Genomic DNA, 14,047 nt, shown 5'->3' with positions numbered 1-14,047 from the left:
ATTCCATTCCTTTACCTAGATTTGTTTGTATTATGTCGTTGTTGTGGAATTGTTAGATGACATTATAGATATTGCTACACTGTTGGAACTGGAAGCACAAGCATTTCGCTACACTCGCAATAACATCTGCTAACCATGTGTATGGGACCAATCAAATTTGATTTGATTTGATTTAGTAACAATTTGGTTTCAGCATGCCTGCTAAATGTGCTCGTATATCAAAAGCATCATTCATAGGTCAAATTGAATATCAATAGAATTAATTGGAATTTCTATGTTATTATGACAGGAAATCCCCAAATACATTATATAGTGTTTTACATCAAACAATTCACATAATTCTTTAGAGTGAAGTTGCTGTTTTTTTGCATCACAGATATATCTGGAGACATATGATCTCGCTTTCACTATATACTTGTTTGTAACAACTATCTCTTTACTAGTCAGATGAATGAGATATATTGGCTGTAAATACAGATTCAAGTGTTTGATCATATTCAACTTCACATTGTCTTATTACATTATAACCCCCTTATTTATTTTTTACATACACCGGATGCAGGTGCAATGAAATGTGTTGTTTTACAGTTTAGCTATAGTAGTACGGAGCACTTGGAGCAAATTAGTGTTAAGTTCCTTACTCAAGGGCACATCCACAGATTTTTCACCCTGTCAGCTCAGTATTCAAACCAGTGACCTTTCGGGTTACTGGCCAAACGCTCTAACCACTAGGCTACCTGCCTACCTTATTTATGGGTCAAATGAGCAAAAACATGGACTTTCATATCTGCACGTGTAGCCACACTATCCAGGCCTCTGGTGATGTTGTGTTCTGAGATACATGTCTAGCTGGCTATAGTTTTCTGCCCTGAAGTACACCAATTGTCCTGAAGTATTGCCCTTTATTTGTAGCCTGTGTGCACAGCTATTAGTGTATGTGTGGTAAAGAGCACTTCCTGCCATGGTGCTGGGGCTGACCTCCTAACAAAGAACAGGTTCAATCTGCTTCCCCTCCCCCAGCCCGGGAGACTGATGAGGGTCACATGACCTTTCTAGGCGGCACAGAGCGGGGGATGGTAATATATTGATGTGGGGGAAGGGTGCTGCTAGTCACACCACTCTTGTTTGTCTGTTATTAGGCCTGGGAAGCGTTGGCAAAGCACAGCCTCTAGCTGGGATTATCCAGCTGTGTCTCTGTTTCTCACAGTGCTGCAGTACCATCAACATATTGGATTTAGCTCCCAAGCCCTCCTGCTTTATTCATACCATAAAGAGATTACGAGCACAGGCAGGGTGTGAGTCAGTCTGGCAGGGCCAAGACCATCCACCCACCAACACAGAAGCCTACTGTGTGTGTGTTAGAGTGTGTGTGCGTGAGTCAGCGCCTGTGTATGCCTCTGTGAGTGCATGCACGTGTGTGTGTGTGTGTGTGTGTGTGTGTGTGAGGAAAGGCTTTGTGTACTCAGTAACACCGAACCACCCCTCCCCCACTCCCATCCCTCCCATCCCCCACTGCAAGCAGCCACACAGGCGGGAGACGCATTAGGGTTTCTTTGGTGCTGTTATGTCATACAGACCCATTTTCCAGACACAGCAACACATCATACAAGAAAAACAAAGCTATTTTCAGACACAGAATTTGAGTATGTTTACCTTCATGTGAAATTTGACTTCACAGACGGAATATACTTTTTATATGACTACACAATTTCCTGCAAATGTATACAACCTTCTTCTTACATAGATCTATACTTACATATTACATTTATTTGGGTTATTTAGCAAATGCTCTTATCTGGAGCGACTTACAGGATATGTCTGACCTACTCAAAATCACATTTTATTTGTTACATTCGCTGAATACAACAGGTGTAGACCTTACATGACACCTACAGCACCCGATGTCACAGGAAGGCCAAAAAGATCATCAAGGATATCAAGGCGAGGTCAGTACAGGTGTGTCAAAGCTGGGACCGAGAGACTGAAAAACTGCTTCTATCTCAAGGCCTTCAGACTCTTAAACAGCCATCACTAGCACATTAGAGGCTGCTACCTATATGAATAGATTAGGAATCACTGGCCACTTTAAGGAATGGAAAACTAGTCACTTTAATAATATTTATATATCTGGCATTACTCATCTCATATGTATATACTGTATTCTATTGTCTGCTCCTGCTCCTCCCCTCCGGCGTACGACGTCGCCAGAATACCAACCACCGGTCCTGGGATTCATCACAGGTGTGCGTAATGATGAGTGCCAGGTGTGCGTAATGATGAGTGCCAGGACTGGTGGTTAGTACTCTGGTGACGTCGTACGCCGGAGGGGAGGAGCAGGAGCAGACGTGACATCTATACTATTCTACTGTATCTTAGTCACTTAATGTTTACGTACCTGGCATTACTCCTCTCATGTGTATATACTGTTTTCTAAACTATTATATGGTATCTCATTCACTTAATAATGCATACATAGCTTGCATTACTCATCTCATATGTCTATACTGTTTTTCTGTGCTATTCTACTGTATCTTAGTCCGTTCCACTCTGACATCACTCGTCCATATGTATATAGTCTTAAGTCATTCCTACTTAGATTTGTGTGTATTGGGTATATGTTCTGTAATTTGTTAGATATTACTGCACTGAGGGAAGGCTTTGTGTAACACTGTACCACCCCTCCCCCACTCCCATTGCGGTCAGAGGCAGAGCAGTTGCCATATCAGGCAGTGATGCAACCAGTCAAGATGCTCTCGATGGTGCAGCTGTAGAACTCTTTGATGCCAAATCTTTCCAGACTCCTGAGGGGAAATAGGCGTGCCCTCTTCACAACTGTCTTGGTGTGTTTGGGCCATGATAGTTTGTTGGTGATGTGGACACCAAGGAACTTGAAGCTCTCAACATGCTTCACTACAGCCCTGTCGATGAGAATGGGGGTGGCTCAGGTATTCAAACCAGCGACCTTTGGGTTATTGGCTCAACATGCTTAACCACTAGGCTACCTGCCACTCTACAATAATTCTCTGCTAAGATAGGAAATATATACAGTACCAGTCAAAAGTTTGGACACACCTAGTCATTCAAGGATTTTTCTTTATTTTGACTATTTTCTACATTGTAGAATAATAGTAAATACATCAAAACTATGAAATAACACATATGGAATAATGTAGTAACCAAAAAAGCGTTAAACAAATCAAAATATATTTCACATCTCAACATCAACGTCCTTTGCTCTGATGAGTCCAAATTTGAGATTTTTGGTTCCAACCGCCATGTCTTTGTGAGACGCATAGTAGGTGAACGGATGATCTCCGCATGTGTGGTTCCCACCTTGAAACATTGAGGAGGAGGTGTGATTGGGCTGGTGACACTGTCTTGTTATTTATTTAGAATTCAAGGCACACATAACCAGCATGGCTACCACAGCATTCTGCAGCGATACACCATCCCATCTGGTTTGGGCTTAGTGGGACTATCATTTGTTTTTCAACAGGACAATTACCCAACACACCTCCAGGCTGTGTAAGGGCTACTTGACCAAGAAGGAGAGGGATGGAGTGCTGCATCAGATGACCTGGCCACCACAATCCCCAAACCTCAACCCAATTGAGACGGTTTGGGATTAGATGGACCACAGAGTGAAGTAAAAGCAGCTACCAAGTGCTCAGCATATGTGGGAACTCCTTCATGACCTTTGGAAAAGCATTCCTCATGAAGCTGGTTGAGAGAATACAGTGTGCAAAGCTGTCATTAAGGCAAAGTGTGGCTACTTTGAATAATATCAAATATAATCAAAATGTTTTGGTTACTACATGATTCCATATGTGTTATTTCATAGTTTGATGTCTTCACTATTATTCTACATTGTAGAAAATAGGCAAAATAAAGAAAAACCCTTTTGACTGGTACTGTACATATGTTCACACACTGAGGAATGCAAAGGGTTACTCCAGTGCATTCTTTCTCGGCTATAGTCAAATTCCTTACAGACCAAAGGGAAGGAGAGAGGGAGAGAAAAGGCGGGAAAAGCAGACATATCAGAGATTGAAGGGCTGAGGTCAGGGGTCAAGGGTTGATGACCTGTGGATCCTCCTGCTTCCCCTCCTCTCCTCCCCCCATCTCCTCCCTCCTCCTTCCTCTCCCTCACCAGGCACTAAAGCAGTAAGTGCTACAGAATGGCATTACAGTTTATGTCTCTAGGAGGTCATCTATTCTAATGTACTGTGAATGTAGAAAATAATGTGGAAAACAGGTAATAGCTGTGGATGAGAAGCAACTCAATTCCCTTCATAATTGAGAAGTTGTCTCTTATAGAAAATCTATCTTTATTTGGCTCTATTACAACAACAATCAGAATCCAAACTGCAGTCTGTTTACTCATAATCTGCGCATAATACTAATCTAATACTGCTCAAGATGTCTTGGGTCAAGAAAATGTCAGAAAAGCTAAATAAAGCCCAATATTTGCAATGATATCGACATTCATTTCAAATCAAATCAAATCAAATCAAATGTATTTATATAGCCCTTCTTACATCAGCTGATATCTAAAAGTGCTTTACAGAAACCCATCCTGAAACCCCAAACAGCAAGCAATGCAGGTGTAGAAAAACAGTGGCTAGGAAAAACTCCCTAGAAAGGCCAAAACCTAGGAAGAAACCTGGAGAGGAACCAGGCTATGAGGGGTGGTCAGTCCTCTTCTGGCTGTGCCGGGTGGAGATTATAACAGAACATGGCCAAGATGTTCAAATGTTCATAAATGACCAGCATGGTCAAGTAATAATAATCACAGTAGTTGTCGAGGGTGCAACAAGTCAGCACCTCAGGAGTAAATGTCAGTTGGCTTTTCATAGCCGATCATTGTGAGTATCACTCCCGCTCCTGCTGTCCCTATAGAGTTGAAAACAGCAGGTCTGGGACAGGTAGCACGTCCGGTGAACAGGTCAGGGTTCCCTTAGCCGCAGGCAGGACAGATGAAACTGGAGCAGCAGCACGGCCAGGTGGACTGGGGACAACAAGGAGTCATCATGTCGGGTAGTCCTGAGGCATGGTCCTAGGGCTCAGGTCCTCCTCCGAGAGAAAGAAAGAGAGAAAGAGAGAATTAGAGAGAGCATACTTAAATTCACACAGGACACCAGATAAGACAGGAGAAGTACTCCAGATATAACAAACTGACCCTAGCCCCCGACACATAAACTACTGCAGCATAAATACTGGAGCCTGAGACAGGAGGGGTCAGGAGATACTGTGGCCCCATCCGACGATACCTGCGGATAGGGCCAAACAGGCAGGATATAACCCCACCCACTTTGCCAAAGCACAGCCCCCACACCACTAGAGGGATATCTTCAACCACCAACTCACCATCCTGAGACAAGGCCGAGTATAGCCCACAAAGATCTCCGCCACGGCACAACCCAAGGGGGGTCACCAACCCAGACAGGAAGATCACGTTAGTGACTCAACCCACTCAAGTGACGCACCCCTCCTAGGGACGGCATGGAAGAGCCCCAGTAAGCCAGTGACTCAGCCCTTGTAATAGGGTTAGAGGCAGAGAATCCCAGTGGAGAGAGGGAAACCGGCCAGGCAGAGACAGCAAGGGCGGTTCGTTGCTCCAGAGCCTTTCCGTTCACCTTCACACTCCTGGGCCAGACTACACTCAATCATATGACCTACTGAAGAGATGAGTCTTCAGTAAAGACTTAAAGGTTGCGACCGAGTCTGCGTCTCTCACATGGGTAGGCAGACCATTCCATAAAAATGGAGCTCTATTGGAGAAAGCCTTGCTTTATCTGGGTAGCCGGAAAGTAGAGCATTGCAGTGGTCTAACCTAGAAGTAACAAAGCATGGATACATTTTTTCTGCATCATTTTTGGACAGAAAGTTTCTGATTTTTGCAATGTTACGTAGATGGAAAAAAGCTGTCCTTGAAACAGTCTTGATATGTTCGTCAAAAGAGAGATCAGGGTCCAGAGTAACACCGAGGTCCTTCACAGTTTTATTTGAGACGACTGTACAACCATCAAGATTAATTGTCAGATTCAACAGAATATCTATTTGTTTCTTGCGATCTAGAACAAGCATCTCTGTTTTGTCCAAGTTTAAAAGTAGAAAGTTTGCAGCCATCCACTTCCTTATGTCTGAAACACAGGCTTCTAGCGAGGGCAATTTTGGGGCTTCACCTTGTTTCAATGAAATGTACAGCTGTGTGTCATCCGCATAGCAGTGAAAGTTAACATTATGTTTTCGAATGACATCCCCAAGAGGTAAAATATATAGTGAAAACAATAGTGGTCCTAAAACGGAACCTTGAGGAACACCGAAATTTACAGTTGATTTGTCAGAGGACAAACCATTCACAGAGACAAACTGATATCTTTCCGACAGACCAAACCAGGCCAGAACTTGTCCGTGTAGACCAATTTGGGTTTCCAATCTCTCCAAAAGAATGTGGTGATTGATGGTATCAAAAGCAGCACTAAGGTCTAGTAGCACGAGGACAGATGCAGAGCCTCGGTCTGACGCCATTAAAAGGTCATTTACCACCTTCACAAGTGCAGTCTCAGTGCTATGATGGGGTCTTAAACCAGACTGAAGCATTTCGTATACATTGTTTGTCTTCAGGGCGGCAGTGAGTTGCTGTGCAACTGCTTTTTCAAAAAAAATTGAGAGGAATGGAAGATTCGATAAAGGCCAATAGTTTTTTATATTATCTGGGTCAAGGTTTGGCTTTTTCAAGAGAGGCTTTATTGCTGCCACTTTTAGTGAGTTTGGTACACATCCGGTGGATAGAGAGCCGTTTATTATGTTCAACATAGGAGGGCCAAGCACAGGAAGTAGCTCTTTCAGTAGCTTAGTTGGAATAGGATCCAGTATGCAGCTTGAAGGTTTAGAGGCCATGATTATTTTCATCATTGTGTCAAGTGATATAGTACTAAAACACTTAAGTGTCTCTCTTGATCCTAGGTCCTGGCAGAGTTGTGCAGACTCAGAACAACTGAGCTTTGGAGGAATACGCAGATATAAAGAGGAGTCCGTAATTTGCTTTCTAATGATCATTTCATGTATAAATAGTCTCGTTGGAAAGTAAACATACGAAAGCTTTTAGATTGTAATATAGGCTAAATTAATATTAAAGGTCCTTTTCCACAGCCAGACATGATATTTGGTGACATTGTCTGATTTCAATAGCCAAAATAGAATGTCTGAAAAGAGCACTGGAGTCATAGGGTATGTGTTTGCTATAGCATGAAGTGTGCCCCAGCATGTGCAATGCAGATTATTTTAACGGTACTGCTAGTTGAAATGTCAGCAATTCCAGGTTTCCATGAAGATACACCCTTCACACTCAGTAGCTAAATAGAAACTAAAATGTTCTGTTCTTATTCACTGTCCACGGAGGTGACAAAGCTCACTCAAAACCATGGTTTGATCTAACTTTAATTCCAACCAATGTGTACCACCACCGCAATGCTATCCAATAACAACATTGTGAAGGACAAAACCTGTTTTAGTATGCAATTAGACCTGATGATATTTATACATCATAAAAAAGGATTCAATTTCATAAAAGAGGAAAGCAAGCCACATGCAGTACTAACATGACACATTTCAGCCAATAGTGTCTGTTTTTTACCTTCCACAATGCCCCCTATGGGCAACTAAATGCTTCGGATATGGTTAATGATTTCCACCTAACAGCCTGGATACATCTTAAACAATTTATGATTTATACAGAGAGAAATTAGTAAATGTAAATCTCACTGGAGATCTGATACTGACAATGTATTGTTTGCTGGGGGATGGGGATGTATGCTATAGCTAGTTACTGCTGTGTAGTCAGTGGATTCAGCCCAGAGTTTTGTCATGTCAGCATATTGCTGTGTAATGGGGCCATCCACTCAGTCCGGACAGCCAATGACAGGTGTAATGCAGCTAAGTGAGCTGTCACCCCACACTATCACCTGGTTTTACTTACAGGATTGTTTGTATGCATTGGGTCTACTTAATTACTGAGCTGCATGCCCTAGTCCCTACAAAGACACATATCAATGACACTGGCTGTATGCAGTATGGGCCAGGGATTTTGCATGTGGCAGAGGAAAGGTGTTGTGTAAGGTGGACTGGAGGAAAAGACAAGCAGTATTTATCTCATCATGATAAAGATCATTCATGAGGTTGACAAGCCCTTCCTGATGATCTTTTACCAGGTGAGACGAGAGTGATAGAACAAGGCCAATCATTATATCATCTAGAAAAATAGGTCATAAAATCATTATACAAATGTTGTATATGTTTGTGTGTGTGTGTGTGTGTGTGTGTGTGTGTGTGTGTGTGTGTGTGTGTGTGTGTGTGTGTGTGTGTGTGTGTGTGTGTGTGTGTGTGTGTGTGTGTGTGTGTGTGTGTGAAGAGAGAGAGAGAGACAGTAAGAGAGGAGAGAGAAAACAATATCCATTTAGAATCCAAGACCTGTTCTATTTTCCATTATATTTCTTATTTTGGTCATTATGATCCTCAGACAATAAAAACAAAAGTAATTATCCATTGTTTACTATTAATGCTGAATCTTCTCCTGGAAATAATTATTTCCAAATAAAAAGTACGAAACAAAGTAGAGGTCTCAGCATCCAAAAGTTGTGTGTGGCAGCATTGCCATCTAGTGGACACTAAATGCGCTGACGCTAGAGTGGACAAGTCAAGGTTAGCCCACCCAGCAAAATAATAAACATTGAGTTTCTCTTTCTACCCGGCTGACTGCCGCTGAGGGACACTCACACATCAATCAAAATACACTGAGCACATTAAAGTATATAATTAAATTCTACAGTTATTGGAAATAACTAAATGAAGCTGTCCACTTTGGGAAGCTTGTAGAGATGGTAGAGATGAGAATAGCAGCATGCTGATCTGAGTGCCTACAGTACTGCACAATGCAGTGTTGTTGAGGGAGCTGCTGGTGATTGTCAGAATAATGTTCCCAGGGTGTCTATGTTTAGAACTCTTTCACACTGAACAGTTTTTCCGACCTCATATAGAGGATAAATATTGTCACAGGGAATATGGGAAAGTCTTGTGAATAGATACTGCCTATTAAGTCCAGTTTAGACTCTAGAGTTACAAACAAAGACTACTGTACCAAATTGAGAGGGGCCATTGTAAGTCTGAGGAGAGTGTAATCATTTCCTAAGACTGGAATTGTGACATACTCAGGTATTTTATTAGAACCCCGTGAAAGGAAGCACAGCTCTCATGGTTGAATATCTGGCCAATGTAAAAAAAATACACTAATTTAAGTCATGGCTTTTAAATCTGATAAACCAAGATTAAAGTCTGTAGCATTGGCAAGGAGTTGATAACTGTTATCAATGCATATTGAAATGTTCCAAAAGAAGCCAAAATACATTCTCTCAAATGATGCCCCCTGGTTGTAGGAAATAAAACTGCCATGTCAAGAATGAAAAACATTTTGTGACTACACTAGAATCTAGATCTAATCGTTATATAATTTAAGATACTGTAGTGCTTGTGTTTTCAATGGCACCATTTCAGCCCTACTTGCCTCCACTTGGAAGATATACGTGTATCTGTTGAAATGATGTCATCCCAGGTGTCAGCACTCATGATGCCATGAGACATCATCATGTTTGCTGTTATTTTTGGCTTTTGAGCAGCTTATACGATATCTCAATATCATCCCAGAGACCTCAGCAATGTGCAATCATGTCGTGCTTTTAGATGAATAAGGGATCATCTGTAGCGATGAAAGACTTGTATGGGAGGGCTTGTATGGGAGGTATGGGAATGGTCCGTTTCTTTTGCCAGTGGTCTGTTTTCTGTGCAGTAGGCTGAAGAATATCATGCAATGGCTATAGATAATATTGTCTGCTCTGAGACCAAATAGAAAGTGTTGGGGGGGAAGAAGTGAAAATGAAAGGTGAGCCAGCCATGTAAAGGTGTTCTGCATTCATCCCACAACAGAAAGTGTTGGATTTATTGGAGGGGTTAAGGTTAAAGGCCCAATACAGCTGTTTTTATATCAATATCAAACTGTTTCTGGGTAACAATTAAGTACCTTAGTGTAATAGATTTCCATTAAAATGGGCAAAAATAGCTTTCTAGCAAAAAAATATTTCTCAAGCAAGTATTTTGCTAAGAATGTCTGTAATTGGTCTGAGTGGGGAGTCCATTAACCAATTTACCGCAAGGTGATGTCACCATGGAAAGCCAAAACTCCCGCCCATGCAAACCTACTGATTAGAAGATCCTGTGTAGATTGTAATTATCACCCAGCAACTACAGTGCCTTGCGAAAGTATTCGGCCCCCTTGAACTTTGCGACCTTTTTCCACATTTCAGGCTTCAAACATAAAGATATAAAACTGTATTTTTTTTGTGGAGAATCAACAACAAGTGGGACACAATCATGAAGTGGAACGACATTTATTGGATATTTCAAACTTTTTTAACAAATCAAAAACTGAAAAATTGGGCGTGCAAAATTATTCAGCCCCTTTACTTTCAGTGCAGCAAACTCTCTCCAGAAGTTCAGTGAGGATCTCTGAATGATCCAATGTTGACCTAAATGACTAATGATGATAAATACAATCCACCTGTGTGTAATCAAGTCTCCGTATAAATGCACCTGCACTGTGATAGTCTCAGAGGTCCGTTAAAAGCGCAGAGAGCATCATGAAGAACAAGGAACACACCAGGCAGGTCCGAGATACTGTTGTGAAGAAGTTTAAAGCCGGATTTGGATACAAAAAGATTTCCCAAGCTTTAAACATCCCAAGGAGCACTGTGCAAGCGATAATATTGAAATGGAAGGAGTATCAGACCACTGCAAATCTACCAAGACCTGGCCGTCCCTCTAAACTTTCAGCTCATACAAGGAGAAGACTGATCAGAGATGCAGCCAAGAGGCCCATGATCACTCTGGATGAACTGCAGAGATCTACAGCTGAGGTGGGAGACTCTGTCCATAGGACAACAATCAGTCGTATATTGCACAAATCTGGCCTTTATGGAAGAGTGGCAAGAAGAAAGCCATTTCTTAAAGATATCCATAAAAAGTGTTGTTTAAAGTTTGCCACAAGCCACCTGGGAGACACACCAAACATGTGGAAGAAGGTGCTCTGGTCAGATGAAACCAAAATTGAACTTTTTGGCAACAATGCAAAACGTTATGTTTGGTGTAAAAGCAACACAGCCCATCACCCTGAACACACCATCCCCACTGTCAAACATGGTGGTGGCAGCATCATGGTTTGGGCCTGCTTTTCTTCAGCAGGGACAGGGAAGATGGTTAAAATTGATGGGAAGATGGATGGAGCCAAATACAGGACCATTCTGGAAGAAAACCTGATGGAGTCTGCAAAAGACCTGAGACTGGGACGGAGATTTGTCTTCCAACAAGACAATGATCCAAAACATAAAGCAAAATCTACAATGGAATGGTTCAAAAATAAACATATCCAGGTGTTAGAATGGCCATGTCAAAGTCCAGACCTGAATCCAATCGAGAATCTGTGGAAAGAACTGAAAACTGCTGTTCACAAATGCTCTCCATCCAACCTCACTGAGCTCGAGCTGTTTTGCAAGGAGGAATGGGAAAAAATTTGTCTCTCGATGTGCAAAACTGATAGAGACATACCCCAAGCGACTTACAGCTGTAATCGCAGCAAAAGGTGGCGCTACAAAGTATTAACTTAAGGGGGCTGAATAATTTTGCACGCCCAATTTTTCAGTTTTTGATTTGTTAAAAAAGTTTGAAATATCCAATAAATGTCGTTCCACTTCATGATTGTGTCCCACTGGTTGTTGATTCTTCACAAAAAAATACAGTTTTATATCTTTATGTTTGAAGCCTGAAATGTGGCAAAAGGTCGCAAAGTTCAAGGGGGCCGAATACTTTCGCAAGGCACTGTATAAGGAAATAACACTGATCACATTTTTAAACACTTTTACAGTGTTAGTTTTATAAGCTGTTGTACAATAGGACATATATTTTGAATTTGGATTGCACTGGGTTTATAAGATATGTGTGACTTACACATTCCACATCGACCTCTATATATTGTGTTTGTGATGGTTGTAGCAGAGGCCATTATGGTTCAGAGATACTCATCTATAATACCACTGTTGGTGTTAACTAGGCTACTGACTGACAGAGTCTGTATGACCTGAACATGGGCTTCAATGAAGAACACTGACAGATGGCAAAGTGAGGAATGTCCATGGGACTGTTAATACCTTGATGTATTTCAGTTAATCATAATCTGTTCCTCCAAAGACGCTAGTTATAAAATAATCAAATGTGAACTTTACAGGATAAGTAACAAGAGCAACGATCAACATGATCACAATCACTATCAGAACCTATACAAATGAAATGACCTCATTTAATTTGATTGATAATGTCATTGGTACACACATAGAGGCAGGCAACTTTCAATCTGTCTGCTTTTGTTTCATGCATTGTATAGGCTACTGCTTGAACACTAGAGTATTTTACAGCTTATGTACTTAGTCTGCCCATACCTCACTAAAATAACTCAAGCTATCTTGTTCTTGATCATCAGTCAGGATCCTGTACATGCTTGTCCCTTCTGATCTTTATACCACTGCAGTCACAGGTGTGTGTAACAATGACTACACCTGCAGCCTTTGGGATCAAAGATGGGTGCTGAGCACTTCTTCTCTCAACAACATCAATACTGGGTGAAAACGGATGCTGGTTTGTTATCAATTCAAAACCTTTTTTTTCCATATCATGTGTCAAAGCCCATATTTGTGTAACCTGGGGGAAAAAGCAGACCATGCAACCAGTGGAATATACCAGACTACGGCAGCTTGGAAGTCATGCTCAGTGAGATTGACAGTTTGACAGAGGGTTTCCTATATAGAAGCCCTCAACTGGCTGAAACACCACTATTTCCACATATTTTGCAGGCAAGGAAGTGTACCCATAACAACCTGGCATGTCACACTCAATCATCTCCAAGATACTAGAAAATTAGGGTACTTCACATCAATTCTCAGAGTTTGGTTTACCATTGATATTTTGTTTATGTTAAGGCACCATTTTGTGTATGGGTCTACAGCAAGAGGTCAAAGGTTGAGGTCAGAACAGAGGTCATGGGGTGTGGTGGTTAGGGTCAGGCCATTCAGAGGTGATGCAGGGATTAGGGGATTTTAGAAAGGAAGTTCTGGTTAATGGGCTTCAGTTGACATTGTCCTGGAATATATTAACACACAAAGATTCTAACCAATGATTGCAAGGATAGCATTATGCTCTCACCCATCTCCTTTTAGAGAAGAATGCCAACAGGGCAATCATACAAATTCTATATCCAACAATACAAAACAGTGTCTTTATACTTTCTAGGTAGTTACCCTATAGGTGGCTCATTATAGAGAATTCAGACTTCTGAGCCAAGTACACACTGGTTTATTTATGTGTGTAAACATCAGTTGCCAGTAGAGACCCCCACAGTAATTAATGAAGCGAATTAACACAGTGACGTGGGTAGCTGAAAAATCAGGTTCCACCTCTGCCCAGACAAACACCTCCGCTCCTACTCTGGCTTTATGACCTGAGTTCAGTATTGGTAGATTTTTCCCAGTCAATGAAACACTGGAGTCGGTCAGAGGAGGGATGCATGCGTGTCCTACAGGCTGTAGGAGACATTAGGACCGCACACAGGCACTGTGTTTCCTTCACCACACACCATAAAACCCCTACCACACATGGCTGTAATAAGCCAGAAAATTAAGCCATTACACCATTTTTAAGGTACACAGACATCCGTGTTTAAATATTTTAAGAGTGGCAAGGGATCTCTCACCACAAGTTACATTGTACTCTGGGACCACCAGGGAAATGGACACCCATTCAGATAGGGGTTCTGCAGCCACGGGGGATGTGTTTACACACCATGCAGCAGCATCAGAAAGCCTTATCTCTTCTATAATCACAAATCATACCCTAGCAGACATGTCTAGAGGGTTAATAACCCACAGGAGGCTATACAATATGTAAATGA

This window comes from Oncorhynchus tshawytscha, linkage group LG26 (assembly GCF_018296145.1).
Source record: "Oncorhynchus tshawytscha isolate Ot180627B linkage group LG26, Otsh_v2.0, whole genome shotgun sequence".
Taxonomy (NCBI): domain Eukaryota; kingdom Metazoa; phylum Chordata; class Actinopteri; order Salmoniformes; family Salmonidae; genus Oncorhynchus; species Oncorhynchus tshawytscha.
Note: the sequence above shows the minus strand (reverse complement) of the source record.